The sequence below is a fragment of the Aquarana catesbeiana genome, linkage group LG01, assembly GCF_042186555.1.
Source record: "Aquarana catesbeiana isolate 2022-GZ linkage group LG01, ASM4218655v1, whole genome shotgun sequence".
NCBI classification, from domain to species: Eukaryota; Metazoa; Chordata; class Amphibia; order Anura; family Ranidae; genus Aquarana; species Aquarana catesbeiana.
This window is the reverse complement of record NC_133324.1, coordinates 480019176-480034882: the sequence shown is the minus strand read 5'-3', so window position 1 is coordinate 480034882 and position 15707 is coordinate 480019176. Positions and strand designations below refer to the sequence as shown.

The 15707-nt window shown below is 42.1% G+C and overlaps 1 protein-coding gene across 4 annotated transcripts in view; it reads right to left on the bottom strand.

Moving 5' to 3' along the window:
* LOC141102707 (uncharacterized) overlaps nt 1–15707 on the bottom strand; it is an 86717-nt gene that overhangs the window by 53440 nt on the left and 17570 nt on the right. For 2 of the 4 annotated variants that reach the window (XM_073591660.1, XM_073591643.1), the window contains one exon: nt 1459–1569. The exons of 1 other annotated variant lie outside the window; for it this stretch is intronic. The gene's annotated coding sequence lies outside the window, so the exon portion shown is untranslated. Of the gene's footprint in view, nt 1–1433; nt 1570–15707 lie in introns of all 4 variants that reach the window. One more of the 4 variants, XM_073591652.1, reaches the window with a different exon arrangement.

Sequence of the window (15707 nt, the reverse complement as noted above, 5' to 3'; positions counted from 1 at the left end):
AGCCGACATATAACGATGGCGGGCGGTCGGCAAGTGGTTAAACCAGAATGTATTTTGCTACATTTCTTTGGTGAAAATAACCCAAATTTGTGTTTTATTTAATCTGTAGGAAAGTTATAGAATCCACAAACTATGATAGATAGATAGATAGATAGATAGATAGATAGATAGATAGATAGATAGATAGATAGATAGATAGATAGATAGATAGATAGATAGATAGATAGATAAATCCAGATGTACTGATGGCTTAACTAATTTCTTGAATGAATGCCAGAACAGTACAAATACAGACAGTCCCTAGGTTACAAACATTCGACTTACAAATGACTCTGTGAGGGGGAGGGAGACATCAGGAAGTGAGAGGAAATCTATCCCTAGGAAGGGAAATTTACTCCTGTAAGCGTTATCATGGGAAAAAGATGTCTCCACTGAAGCTTTATAAGCAATCCTTGGTTGCACAACAACCCAAAATTTTCAAAATCCAATTGTTATAGGGACAGAAAGTGAGGTGAAGTCTTCTGAACAGGGGCACAGACAGCAAAACAAATGTTACAGGGGCGATAACCCTTCCCTATGATATCCAAAAAAACAATTAAAAAACATTTTTTGGGCTGAAGCAACACTTAAAAAAAATGTACCTGTTCCAACTTACAAACAAATTCAACTTAAGAACAAACCTTCAGACCCTAACTTGTTTTAACCCGGGGACTGCCTGTATCTGGAAATTTCTGGAAAGTAGACAGTCCAAGATATTTAGTAAGAGAAATGGCGTGGTTTTTGAAGTGGTAATTTTTTTGTCCAAATTTTTTGCAAAATTAAGAAATTAAAAAAAAAAAAAAAGTTATTTTTTTTAAATGTTTGCTTTTTTACATACTGTCACCAGTGCAGTATAGCGTCATCATATAACTGGTGTGGCAGTGATCAGTGACACTGACTGGTGACCGTATGTAAAAAAAAGTTTTTAAATCGTATTATTTTTTTACAATTTTGTTGGCAGACTGTGACCAGAGCAATATACAGTGTTGCCATAGTAACACTGTACTTTTTTTACTGTTTTTTATTTAATTTTTTTACACACTATGATTGCTTAGAGCAGTGAATTTTTACTGACTGGCCACAGCTAATCACATGGTACAGATAGGCTGTGATTAGCCCTGTCTGTACCGTGATCATTGTGACCAATCGCAGCTAGCAACACAATTGTACACAATGAACAGCCTTGATTCAATTGTCATGTGATCTGTGATTGGTCACAGTGAACACATGGTACAGGCAGCTGGCCGGTACACTGATCAGTCCTCTGCTGTGTGAGCGCGGCCCGTGGGAGGAGCGTTCTAGGAAGGATGTTATATGAAGTCTACCCAGAACAATAAGGCTCCCACTCGGGCATCATTTTACAATGGCCCAGATGGTAATTGGTTAATAGTCACCTCTTTGGTGCTCCCGCTCTCCTACCTTCCATTCACTTCAGTCCTGCAGCCTCTGTAAGTCTCTCTGGCGCTTGACAATTTTTGGATATTTTTATACCTGTGGTCCATCCTCTGTCCACTATGCCAATGCGAAGTCCTGTAGTGACAAAGGGGTCAGGAGATAAAACCAAAAGTGTTGAATGCCAAAAAGGGCTTACAGAGGCAGCTGCACTATAGCAGAATGAAGGTATGATATACAAGCCACCAGAGAGGCGAACATAAACACTTTTCTATTGCAGGGACATTTAATATAGATTTATTTTAAAATTGTGCTGGCTTACTATGGGTTCAATTTCAAGGCACCACCTTCTGGACTTATCTCTTTAATTTACAAATTTTTACTGAGTATCGGGAGTGTGAAGCTATATAGTGCAGCAATCATAAATAAACATAACAAATAAATATATAAATATCATATGAACATATCATAAACAAAATATCAATCAAAAAAATATTTTTGCGTCATATTATACTACCGTACCAAAACAAACAAAAAAATCTTATATAAATTAAAAATGTGCTAAAAGTGTTCCACAAGTCCTTCAAATATTTTATCACATGTGCCAAAAAAAGTTCTTCAATAATATGAACTTTTCAAAATCCAATTTCGTCAATTAAAGCCTTTTCCATTAAAATCACTTCTGTGCAACTCAAGATTTAATGACCAAGTGTTACAACTCCACCTTAAATTGGAATTGTGCTCACTATGGCCGAAACAACTAATCGACAAGCGATTATGAAAATAGTTGTCAACTATTTTCATAATCGATTAATCGGTCAGCCGATTAGTTGGACTGCATACAGAATGCATTATTTATTTATATCTACGGAAAGATTTTGCTTTTTTGGTTCAATGGACTTTGATGGAAAAGCTGCAGTAAAGCATGTAGTGCGTTTTGCCGCAATTTGCGTTTTTTATTCTGCGCAACAAATTGGCCAAAAAAAAAAAAGCATAAAAATTAAAAACGCAAATCGCTTGTGCAAAAACACAAAAAACGCACAGCAAAAAGCACTGCAGAAATGGATCAAAAGCAAACTGCATAGGTGTGAACCGAGCCTTATGCTGGCCATAAGCGTATCGATTTTCGGACAAGAATATTCATACGAAAAATCTTTGTACATTCATTAAATGAAAGAATGTCATTTGAATATTTCACTTGCTTTTAACATTCAGTTTTTAATCAATGTACTGTATTTATTGGCGTATAACACTCACTTTTTCACCATGAAAATCGGGTGCAAATAGCGCGTGCGTGTTATACACCAATACTTCAATTTTAGCTGCCTCAAAGGGGACAGGGAGGGGGGGGGGGCAGGGCGAGCACCATCAGATTACATACAGCAAGAATCTCCTGTTTACTTGGCGGCACCTGTAAGTTCCGTCTCTTGGGCCGCCTTTGGACCACTGTTCTGTCTATCATAGGACATTCTCACTGTATGTAATCTGACAGCGCTCATCCTGCCCCCCTCCCTGTCCCCTCTGGGCTGCAGATGGGCATCGATCAGGCTGCACTGATGGCAATGGTGAGGCTGCATTGATGTGGACTGATGAGGCTGCATTGATGGCACATGTGAGGCTGCAGATGGGCATTGATCAGGCTTCATTGATGACAATGGTGAGGCCGCAGATGGGCACTGACCCTTATTTTGCTTCAAAGTTCCTTATTAAAAATTAAATTTTTTTTCCTGAAACTTCCCTCTTAAAATGAATGTGCGTGTTATACGCCTGTGCGTGTTATACGCCGATAAATACGGTAATTTCTGAACGAAAACTACATACACTGTCTGAAAATTCCTTTGACTAAGAAGTTTTTTATTCTGCTCCTTCGAATTTTCCTGTCATTGTGGTTGAAAACGAACGTTGATTTAATCCCACTAACGGTTAGAAAATCGAACAAACGTTCTTAAAATGAAATTTTTTTTGGAGGAAGACATTGTTTTTGTATGGCCAGCATAAGTGAAAGCAGCCGCAGGTAGCTTTTATCAAGCCATATGCCTATGACAAGGGAGTCTGCCATACATAATATAGTACAGTTCTGTCTGAAAATCGACAAAACTTTAACCGCTTCCGGACCAGCCGCTGCAGTTTTGCTCCCCTGCGCGAAATCACGTTACTGTACGTGATCTCGCGGGGTCCGGATAGTAGGTGACGCGCCCGCTGGGGGTGCCGATGCTCGTGGCCGATGTTCGCGATGACCGCTGGCCACGAGCGATCGTGACCATGAGACACAGAACAGGGACGAGTGTGTGTAGACATACACTTCCCTGTTCTGTTCTGACAGATCATGTGTTCCTATTAGCTAGGAACCACGATCTGTCACTTCATGTAGTTAGTCCCTTCCCCTTCAGTTAGAATCACCTCCCAGGGAACACAGTTAACCCCTTCACCGCCCCCTAGTGTTAACCCCTTCACTGCCAGTGACATTTTTACAGTAATTAATGCATTTTTAATCGCACTGATCGCTGTATTAATGCCAATGGTTCCAAAAATGTGTCAAAATTGTCCGATGTGTCCGCCATAATGTCGCAGTCACAATAAAAATCGCAGATCGCCACCATTACTAGTAAAAATAATAATAATAATAAAAACGCTATAAAACTATCCCCTATTTTGTAGACGCTATAACTTTTGCGCAAACCAATCAATATATGCTTATTGCGATTTTTTTACCAAAAATATGTAGAAGAATACATATCGGTCTAAACTGAGGGAAAAAAAAAATAATATTATATATTTTTGGGGGATATGCGGGGGATCGAAGCTTCCCAGCCGGGCACCCACTACGCATGCGCGAGCCGCACGCCGTCACTCACCCCGTAATCATCTGGGGGCCAGTCACATGTCCCAGATGATTGACAAGAGGGAGGGTGGAGAGGCGATCTCCCTTCCTGCGCCGAGGGAAGTGATGTCACCAGCCCAGGCACCGAAGGAGGCAGACTACGAGGGACCCCCTAGCAACAGCCATTTAGAGGGGAGTAAAAAAAAAAAAAAAATTTTCTCCAAATGTTTTTTTTTTTATTTTTTTTAAGCACATTACTAATTTTTTTTTTTTTGGGGTGGAACTCCACTTTAAAGCGACGCAGTGCCAAATCGCAAAAAGTGCTCTGGTCAGGAAGGGGGTAAATTCTTCGGGGGCTGAAGTGGTTAATTTTTTTTCCTTTATATAAAAAATTTGATCTCGAAGTCTGATGATATTTACCAGATTCAACCTCTAATAGTATATACGGTACATATCTCTTCTGTCTGTTATTTTTAGAGCGCATTAGAGATTTTGCTCCCTAACCATATAGTTGGTTATTTATATTTACCACTGCATATACAGTTGTGCTCATAAGTTTACATACCCTGGCAGGATTTATGATTTCTTGGCCATTTTTCGGAGAATATGGATAACACAAAAACTTTCACTCATGGTTAGTGTTTGGCTGAAGCCATTTATTATCAATCAACTGTGTTTACTCAGTGTTTTTTAAATCATAATGGCAACAGAAACTACCCAAATGACCCTGATCAAAAGTTTACATACCCCAGTTCTTAATACCGTGTATTGCCCCCTTTAACATCAATGACAGCTTGAAGTCTTCTGTGGTATTTGTGGATGAGGCTCTTTATCTTCTCAGATGGTAAAGCTGCCCATTCCTCTTGGCAAAAATAGGATTTTTATAACAGCTTACCTGTGAAATCCTTTTCTTTTGAAGTACATCACGGGACACAGAGCCATAGTAATTACTATGTGGGTTATAGTCCACCTTCAGGTGCTGGACACTAGCACACCCTAAACAGGAAGTTGCCTCCCTATATAACCCCTCCCATACCAGGAGCATCTCAGTTTTGTAGCAAAGCAATACACCTGTATACTAGAAAGAGGGGCGGGACCTCTGTGTCCCGTGATGTACTTCAAAAGAAAAGGATTTTACAGGTAAGCTGTTATAAAAATCCTATTTTCTTTAATCGTACATCATGGGACACAGAGCCATAGTAATTACTATGTGGGATGGCCCAGAGCAATGCCAACTGAGGGGAGGGAGACACAACAAAAGTAGGGCACCATGAGATCAGAGGACATATACTGCTGCCTGCAGTACACTGCGCCCAAAGGCGACATCCTCATGTCTTTTTACATCCACCTGATAGAATCTGGTAAATGGATTGAAGACCAAGTTGCGGCCTTGCAGATTTGAGCCATGGAGGCTTGGTGATGCACTGCCCACAAAGCACTAGAGCAGTGCGTTTTGATTTGAGAGGGTAGAAACTACCTCTTTAAACCATAAGCTAGAACGATTACTAAAAAAAAGGCTGTTTTGTAATGCCGCCAAACTAAATTCAAGCCCCAAGGGTTCAGGGGTGACCTAACCGGGGATTAAGCCGTGTTACCCCCTGAATAAAGTTACGAACCAAAGAAAGCAAAGCAAGTGGTCGTTGAAATAATACCAATAAGGCAAGGCCAGCTTTATTTCTCGCCCCATCTGCAGAAGGTCAAGGATTCTACCTTTGACCTATTTCCTGGGGTGCAACCCCTGGTTTCACACCAGGAGACATATACTTCCCAGATTCCATAATACAGAATTATGGAGGTTGGCTCCCTTGCATTAACCAAGATAGAAACCACTGAACCTGACAGCCCACATTTCTTCAGAGTGTGGGTCTCAATAGCCAAACCATTAAATTTAGCGTTTGTAAAGTAGGATGGAATACCGGACCTTGCGAAAGAAAGTCTGGCTGTGGCGGTAGGGTCCATGGGTCCCCTACTGTCATCTTTACGATCCCTGCATACCAAGATTTCCTGGGCCCTGCTGGCGGCCACCAGAATCACCGACTTCCCTTCCTGCTTGATCCTGTGAAGAAGTTGTGGACGCAGGCAGAATAGGAGGGAATGCATAAATCCGTGAGAATCGATTCTACGGGAATAGCAAGGCATCTGTTCCGCATCCTAGTGGATCCTTTGTTTTTGACACAAAGTTGTCGATTTCTTTTTTGAACCTGGAGGTAAACAGATCTATTCCTAGAATGAAGATCACCGATAGGCAAAGTACATTGTTTTCTGCCCAAGATAGGATATGATTCACCTTTCTCTGGGCCACACAACTTCTTGTGCCCCCTTGGTGATTAATATAGGCCATTGCTGTGGCATAGTCGGATTTAATCCTAGCAGGAAAATACCGTAAACTGAACGTTCAGACCCTCAGAACTCTGCCTGAATTTCTGGAATGATAATGGGCAAGGTCATTTCTGATCTGGGCCACTTCCGTGGTAATGAAGGAAGGATTTTCCCCTTTGCAGATTTTTGGATATTAACTATATACTGAGGCGCCGGCGTACCCAGCCTGCAGTACCTGGCATTTCCAGGCGGTCCATCTAGGTGCTAACTAGGCCCGACCCTGCTTAGCCTCCAAGATCAGACGAGATCGGGCGCTTTCAGGGTGATGTGGCCATAGGCTTTGGAGTCAGACACATTGGGAATCTAAAGCTTGAACTCTTTGTTCCAAGCCGATAGGATAATGTTTTGCAGCAGTCTCAAATGAAACTGAGCATAAGGAACGACCTCGAATGAAGCCACCAGCTTTCCCAACAACCTCATGCAAAGTTGAATAGAAGAATTCATCTTGCTTCGACCACCTCAATCAGTTCCTTTGTGGCGCTGATCTTTGCCTGGGGCAAGAATACCCTCTTCTGGGTGTACCTATGATCAGACCCAAATATCTTAGCCCTTTTCATGGTTTTAAAGAAGATTTCTCCTAGGCTGAGAAACCGACCTAGATATTCAAGGTAGTTGAATGTGGTGACTATACTTTGGTCTAAGCGGGTTACCGACTGAACTATCAAGAACAGATCGTCCAGGTAAACCATAATCGTTATACCTTGGGCCCTTAATCTGGCTAGAAGAGGGGCCAGAACCTTTGTAAACACTCAAGGTGCAGTAGCTAGACCGGAAAGCAGAGCTACACACTGAAAATGAAGATTTTCCACTTTGAAAAGTAGATATTACTAGTGAGCGAGGAAATAGGCATATGGAGGTATGCATCTTTGACGTCGATTGACGCCAGTTCTCCTCCTTGTAGGATGGAGATAACTGATTGCATTGACTCCATGCGAAAAAAGAGTGGTTATATTCAGGAACTGAAATTAGATTTTTGAGATCCAGAATGTCCATTTGGATTTAACCAAACCCCAACCTCTGCTCATGATCACTTTTTGTCAAAAGATGGTCCAATGCTTGAGAGAAAGACTTTCTTTTTCTCTGGATCCTTAGGAACGTTTTATCTGAGAAAATGAGGAGACAGGAACTCTGGGAACTCCAGTTTGTACCTTGGAGCTATTGAGGAAGTCCCCCATTCATCTTGACACTCTTCCTGCCAGATCCTTGAGAACTGCAGAAGAATTCCCCCTATTGAGCGAGCGGGGGCCTCATAAGGAGGCCTCAGTATCTTGTAGGTTTTCTCCCCCAAGACCTCTATTGTCCCTGGGGTTAACCCTGAGGATTACCCTTTGAACCTGGCGGCGGAAGTAACGTTTCTGTCTTTGCAGATGACACCAAGCTATGCAGGGGAATAACGTCCTTACAGGATGTCTCCAATTTACAAGCCGACCTCAATGCACTGTCTAATTGGGCGACCATGTGGCAGATGAGGTTTGATGTTGAGAAATGTAAAGTTATGCACTTGGGGGCTAAGAATATGCATGCATCATACAACTGGGGGAATCCGTGGTGGAGAAGGATCTGGGGGTTTTGGTAGATCATGAGCTCAATAATAGCATGCAATGCCAAGCTGCGGTTTCCAAAGCGAGCAAAGTCCTTTCTTGTATTAAGAGAGGTATGGACTCTAGAGAGAGAGATATAATTTTGCCCCTGTTCAAATCATTAGTAAGACCTCACCTGGAATATGCAGTTCAGTTTTGGGCACCAGTTCTCAAAAAGGATAATCAGGGAACTGGAAAAAGTGCAGAGAAGGGCAATCAAACTGATAAGAGGCATGGAGGAGCTCAGCTATGAGGAAAGATTAGAGGAACTGAATTTATTCACTCTTGAGAAGAGGAGAATAAGGGGGGGGGGGATATGATCAACATGTTCAAATATAAAAAGAGTCCATATAGTGAACTTGGTGTTGAGTTATTCTCTATACGGTCAACTCAGAGGACACGGGGACACTCTTTACGTCTAGAGGAAAAGAGATTTCATCACTTTCACAGTAAGAGCTGTGAAAATGTGGAATAGACTCCCGCCAGAGGTGGTTTTGGCCAGCTCAGTAAATTGCTTTAAGAAAGGCCTGGATTCTTTCCTAAATGTACATAATATAACTGGGTACTAACATTTATAGGTAAAGCTGATCCAGGGAAAATCTGATTGCCTCTTGGGGGATCAGGAAGGATTTTTTTCCCCTGCTGTAGCAAATTGGAGCATGCTCTGCTGGGTTTTTTTGCCTTCCTCTGGATCAACTGTGGGTATAAAATTGGGTATATTGGATTGTACGATATTTTTTATTTTATTTATTTATTGTTTTTAAGGTTGAACTGGATGGACTTGTGTCTTTTTTCAACCTGACTAACTATGTAACTATGTGACTGCCTGGAGGCTGATGCCCCTGGCACAGAAGAAGGAGCTTTAAAAACGAAAATACATTTACTCCTTTTCTTAAATTGCGAAAGGGGTACTTTTTCCACTAGAATTTATTTGGATGTATTATCCAAAACATCCCGAAATGCGCAAGGCCTGAAGGATAGAATCTCTCATAGCAACTATTGCAAACATAAAGCTGCCAGATCCTGGGCCTGCTGAGCAGGATAACCTTGAACACATGTTCAAACTGGTCTCTCAACGATTAAGCAATTACTGTCAGCGCAGGCTGAGACACTCAGTCAATCTGCCAGAGAAAAAAATGTTTTTGTTTTTTTTTAATAGGAATTCCAACTTTTTATCCGTTGGATCCCTAAGCATTTGAGCATTGTCTGCCGGACAAGTCAAACTCTTATGCACAGAGGAAATAGCAGCGTTAATTGCTGGTATACCTTACTTAGTGAATTTCCTCCACCATAGGATAAAGTGTGAAAACCTTTTAGGAGGGAAAATAATGCTTATCTGAGTGACCTCCTCAGATACAAAAAAGCTTTTCCAACAATGAATGGACAGGAAAAGGCATGCACAGCTTTAGGAGGCTTTAGTGAACCCAAACACTCAGTTAAGGGTACATAAATGTGGAGCGGACCATTCAGCAAGAAATTGCACCATAAATCCTAAGATTGAAACAGCTGATTCTCCCAAATTTGACACCTCAGAAGAGGAGTCATCAGCTTCACCACGGTCCCCTGAGGGAATTCGTCTTCTCCCGGCCCTAGTTCCTCAGTTTGAGTGTCCTGGGCAATGAAAGAGAACCTGTCGCATTTTGACCCATACTGGGATGCGATTAAAGTCGCTAAATCTTTATATATATATATATTTTTTTTTTTTTTTAAAACCTACCATGGCTGAGGAAAAAAGATCTTTTTAGTAAAAATAAAAAGGGGCTGCAGTTTTGAAAACAGTTGCAAACATTTCATGGCCCCGATGCTCACTCTGACCAGCCAGCCTCTCTCTGGGGAGGATGCCATTTGTAGAAATGAGTAGGCTTTCCAGAGCTTGAGGGAGACCCTTTTAGCTCTTTTTTGGGGGTGTTTCAACCCCCCTTCTGACCTTAGCCCGATGCACAAAGCAGGGGTACTACCATAAGAAATCGCATCCACTGCTTGAGCAATAGTCCAGCCACTGCTGCTGCTATTAATGCTCAGCCTGGTGCAAATAGGAAATGCCTGTGTCACCAAAACCTCTTTCATGCTCCTCTTTGCTCTTATGTCTGACAATTTTGCAGCCAGCACAAATGGATTTTTTTTTTTTAAACACACTCCCGCGTTGGAGGATGCTAAGCCCCGCCCCTACCTCGCATCACGCCCCCTCCTTTCTCTTTCAAAAAAGTTTTCCCGCGCAAGAACTGGCCTCCTATCCGACGGGATCGGCTTGTGAGTGAGGGAGGGATGGCGTGGAGGAGACCTGGAAGCCGCCTCCGAGTAGGGACGGTGAAAGAGAACGGCATTGCCGATCGTTTTCAGTTCTCCCTTATACTCAGCCTCATGAAGAGGGGAAGAGTTCAGCCCAGGTGGGGGTGTCTGGAGGAAGCAAAACCCCCCAAACTTACCGGAGGTCTGCCTGCTAGTTGGAGGAAAAAAGTCTGCTGCTTCTGTGACACAGCGTGATCTCTATGCAAAGGTATGTGCTCAATACAGCCCCCAGTGGTGACACTTAGGCATGACAACATTTACTTTAAAGGAGACATTTCATAAGAAAATTTAAATATTCCTTAGAAAACTCCATTTACCTTTCCCGCTGCTGGGTTTTCTGTGGTAAAACCAACAGACCCAATCTTCACCCTTCACGGTGGGTTCCGTTAGCAAACCTTCAGGAACCGGGGACCCTCGGGGAACCCACAATCCTGGACCTGTAATAGCACCCTGCCAGTAAAGCTTTATAGCCTTAATACCAAAAGTACTGAATCCCGGGGTCCAGCTCTCTAAAAAGAGAAGCGTTTACAAGCAAAACCTCATTTCTTCGGATACGAGGCCCGGGCACCATTCAATTTGGCCTAAAAGACACTTTTGAATGGATCCGGCTGCATAGCTAGCCCCAGAAAGGATTGCTCCAGTGGAGCTCAGCACAGCACATCTTCACTAGTGACCAACACCTTAGACACTGTCAAAAAACTGAGATGCTCCCGGTATGGAAGGGGTTATATAGGGAGGCAACTTCCTGTTTAGGGTGTGCCAGTGTCCAGCACTATAACCCACATAGTAATTACTATGGCTCTGTGTCCCGTGATGTACGATTAAAGAAAAGCTGCCTATACCTCTTGGCAAAAAGCCTCCAGTTCCTGTAAATTCTTGGGCTGTCTTGCATGAACTGCACGTTTGAGATCTTCCCAGAATGGCTCAATGATATTGAGGTCAGGAGACAGAGATAGCCACTCCAGAACCTTCACTTTATTCTGCTTTAGCTAATGACAGGTCGAGTTGGCCTTGTGTTTTGGATCATTGTCATGTTGGAATGTCCAAGTACGTCCCATGAGCAGCTTCTTGGCTAATGAATGCAAATGTTCCTCCAGTATTTTTTGATAACATACTGCATTCATTTTGCCAACAATTTTGACCAAATTTCCTCTGCCTTTGTAGCTCACACATCCCCAAAACATCAGCGATCCACCTCCGTGTTTCACAGTAGGAATGGTGTACCATTCATCATAGGCCTTGTTGACTGCTCTCCAAATGTAGCGTTTATGGTTGTGGCCAAAAAGCTAAATTTTGGTCTCATCACTCTAAATGACTTTGTGCCAGAAGGTTTGAGGCTTGTCTCTGTGCTGTTTGTATTGTAAGCGGGATACTTTGGGGCATTTGCGTAGTAATGGCTTTTTTTCTGGCGACTCGAACATGCAGCCCATCTTTCAAGTGCCTCATTGTGCATCTTGAAACAGCCACACTACTTGTTTTCAGAGAGTCCTGTATTTCACCTGAAGTTGATTGTGGGTTTTTCTTTGCATCCCGAATAATATTCCTGGCAGTTGTGGCTGAAATTTTAGTTGGCCTACCTGACCGTGGTTTGGTTTCAACAGAACCCCTCATTTTCCAATTCTTGATTAGAGTTTGAACACTGCTGACTGGCATTCTCAATTCCTTGGATATCTTTTTATATCCCTTTCCTGTTTTACACAGTTCAACTACCTTTTCCCACAGATCCTTTGAGAATTCTTTTGCTTTCCCCATGACTCAGAATCCAGGAACATCAGTGCAGCACTGGATGAAAGATGCAAGGGTCTGTCAGGAGTCCAGAAACTCATTAACCTTTTATACACACAAACTAATTACAAGCAAACAGATCACAGGTGAGAATGCTTACCTTTAATAGTCATTCAAACCCCTTTGTGTCAAATTGCGTGCATGTTATCAGGCCAAAATCACCAGGGTATGTAAACTTTTTATCAGGGTCATTTGGGTAGTTTCTGTTGCCATTATGATTTAAAAAGAGTAAACACAGTTGATTTATAATAAATGGCTTCAGCCAAACACTAACCATGAGTGAAAGAAAAGTTTTTGTGTTATCATTTATATTCTCTGAAAAATGGCCAAGAAATCATAAATTCTGCCAGGGTATGTAAACTTATGAGCACAACTGTAGATATTTAATAAATTGCCTTTTTTTTTAAACTTTACATATTAACTATATTATACACCACGTTTTTTTTAACCACTTACAGACCAAAAGATTTTCCTGCTTAATGACCAGGCCATTTTTTGCGATACGGCACTGCGCCGCTTTAACTGACAATTGCGCGGTCTTGCGACACTGTACCCAAGCAAAATTGACGTCTTTTTTTTTTCCACAAATAGTTTTCTTTTGGTGGTATTTGATCACCTCTGCAGTTTTTATTTTTTTGTGCTATAAACAAAAAAGAACGAAAATTTTGAAAAAAACATTTTGCTATAATAAATATCCCCAAAAATGTTTTTTAAAAACAAATGTCTTCATCAGTTTAACCAGTTCCCGACCGGCGCACACCGATGTACGTCGGCAGAATGGCACGGCTGGGCAAATGGGCGTACCTGTACGTCCATTTGAATTCCCCGCCTTGCCATTGCGTGCGCGCCGGCCGGGAGCTCCGCGAGTCGGGTCGCGGGTCCCGCGGACTCGATCGCCGCAGGAATACCCGCGATCGCCTCACAGAGAGGACGAACGGGGAGATGCTGATGTAAACAGCATCTCCCCGTTCTGCCTAGTGACAAGTGTCACTCGATCTCTGCTCCCTGTCATCGGGAGCAGAGATCAGTGACGTCACACACCAGCCCATCCCCCTGACAGTTAGAAATCACTCCCCTAGAACACACTTAACCCCTCCCCGCCCCCTAGTGGTTAACCCCTTCACTGCCAGTGTCATTTACACAGTAATCAATGCATTTTTAATCGCACTGATCGCTGTATAAATGACAATGGTCCCAAAAATATGTCAAAAATGTCCGACATGTCCGCCATAACGTCGCAGTCACAATAAAAATCGCTGATCGCCGCCATTTCTAGTAAAAAAAAAAAATGTAAATAAAAATGCTATAAAACTATCCCCTATTTAGTAAACGCTATAACTTTTGCGCAAACCAACCAATCAATCAATGCTTATTGCGATTTTTTTTTTACCACAAATATGTAGAAGAATACGATCGGCCTAAACTGAGGAAAAAAAAAAATTTTTTATATATTTTTGGGGGATATTTATTATAGCAAAATGTAAAAAATAATGTTTTTTTCAAAATTGTCGCTCTTATATTGTTTATAGCACAAAAAATAAAAATCGCAGAGGCGATCAAATACCACCAAAAGAAATCTCTATTTGTGGGAAAAAAAGGACGTCAATTTTGTTTGAGAGCCACGTCGCACGCCTGCGCAATTGTCAGTTAAAGCAACGCAGTACCGAATCGCAAAAAATGCTGTGGTCAGGAAGGGGGAAAATTCTTCCGGGGCTGAAGCGGTTAAGCCAATATCTATCCTTCTACATATTTTTGGTAAAAAAAGAAAGAAAAAAAAAAAATAATAATAATATCGCAATAAGCGTATATGGATTGGTTTGCACAAAAGTTATAATGTCTACAAACTATGGGAAGGATTTTTGACATTTTTATTATTTTTTAACTAGTAATGGCAGCGATCTGCAATTTTTAGCGGTACTGCGACATTGCGGTGGACAGATCGGACACTTTTGAAACATTTTTAGGACCATTGACATTTATATAGCGATTAGTGCTATAAAAATGCACTGATTACTGTGTAAATGTCACTGGTTGGGAAGGGGTTAACACTAGGGGACGATCAAGGGGTTAAATGTGTTCCCTCGTGAGTGTTTCTTACTGTGGGGGGATGGGACTGACTGGGGGAGGAGACATATAGCTGTTCCTACTTACTAGGAACAAACAATCTGTCTCCTCTCCCCTGACAGCACTGTGATTTGTGTGTTTACATACACAAATTCCCATTCTGGCTCTCGTGCCCACGATCACGTCCCCCACCGTGCAGCGGTCGCACGCGCACGTCTCCAGCGGCTCTTAAAGGGGACGACGTACTCATACGTCGTTTTGCGGGTACTTGCCACTTTGCCAACGTATATCGGCGTGAGCCGGTCGGCAAGTGGTTAAGGTCCGATTATACAAAAACAATAAATCGGCCAACTAATTGATTATGAAAATAATCGTTAGTTGCAGTCCTAGTGCTCGCTTATTACAATGGACCTTATGTTGTAACTTAACCGCTTCAGCCCTGGAAGATTTGGCTGCTGAATGACCAGGCCATTTTTTGCGATTCGGCACTGCGTTGCTTTAACTGACAAGTGCACGGTCGTGCGGCACTGCACCCAAACAAAATTGATGTCCTTTTTTCCCCACAAATAGAGCTTTTTTTGGTGGTATTTGATCATCTCTGCGGTTTTTATTTTTTGCGCTATAAACAAAAAAAAAGCTACAATTTTGAAAAAAACACAATATTTTGTACTTTTTGCTATAATAAGTATCCCCATTTTTTTTTTTAAAAAAAGCTATTTTTCTCTCAGTTTAGGCCGATATGTATTCTTCTACATATTTTTGGTAATAAAAAAATCGCAGTAAGTGTATATTGATTGGTTTGCGCAAAAGTTATAGCGTCTACAAAATAGGGGATAGATTTATAGCATTTTTATTATTTATTTTTTTTACTAGTAATGGCGGCGATCTGCGATTTTTAATCGGGACTGCAACATTATGGCGGACACTTCGGACACTTTTGACACATTTTTGGGACCATTGGCATTTATACAGCGATCAGTGCTATAGAAATGCACTGATTACTGTAAAAATGTAACTGGCAGGGAAGGGGTTAACACTAGGGGGCGATCAAGGGGTTAACTGTGTTCCTTCTCTGTGTTTAACTGAAGGGGGGATGGGACTGTCTAGGGGAGATGACAGATTGCTGTCCATACTTTGTATGAACAGATGATCAGTCTCTTCTCCCCTCAGAGAACCGGGATCTGTGTGTGTAATTCTTGGTGTGTAATTCTTGGTGTGTCACCAGCGATCGCGGGAGCCCAGCGGTGATCGCGACTGCCAGGCACTCGCATCAGCTCCGGGGGGGGGCAGTGGGCACGCGCATGCGCCCCTAGTGGCCACAGGGCGGAGCAACGTTACATAACGTTGTTTCGCCCAGC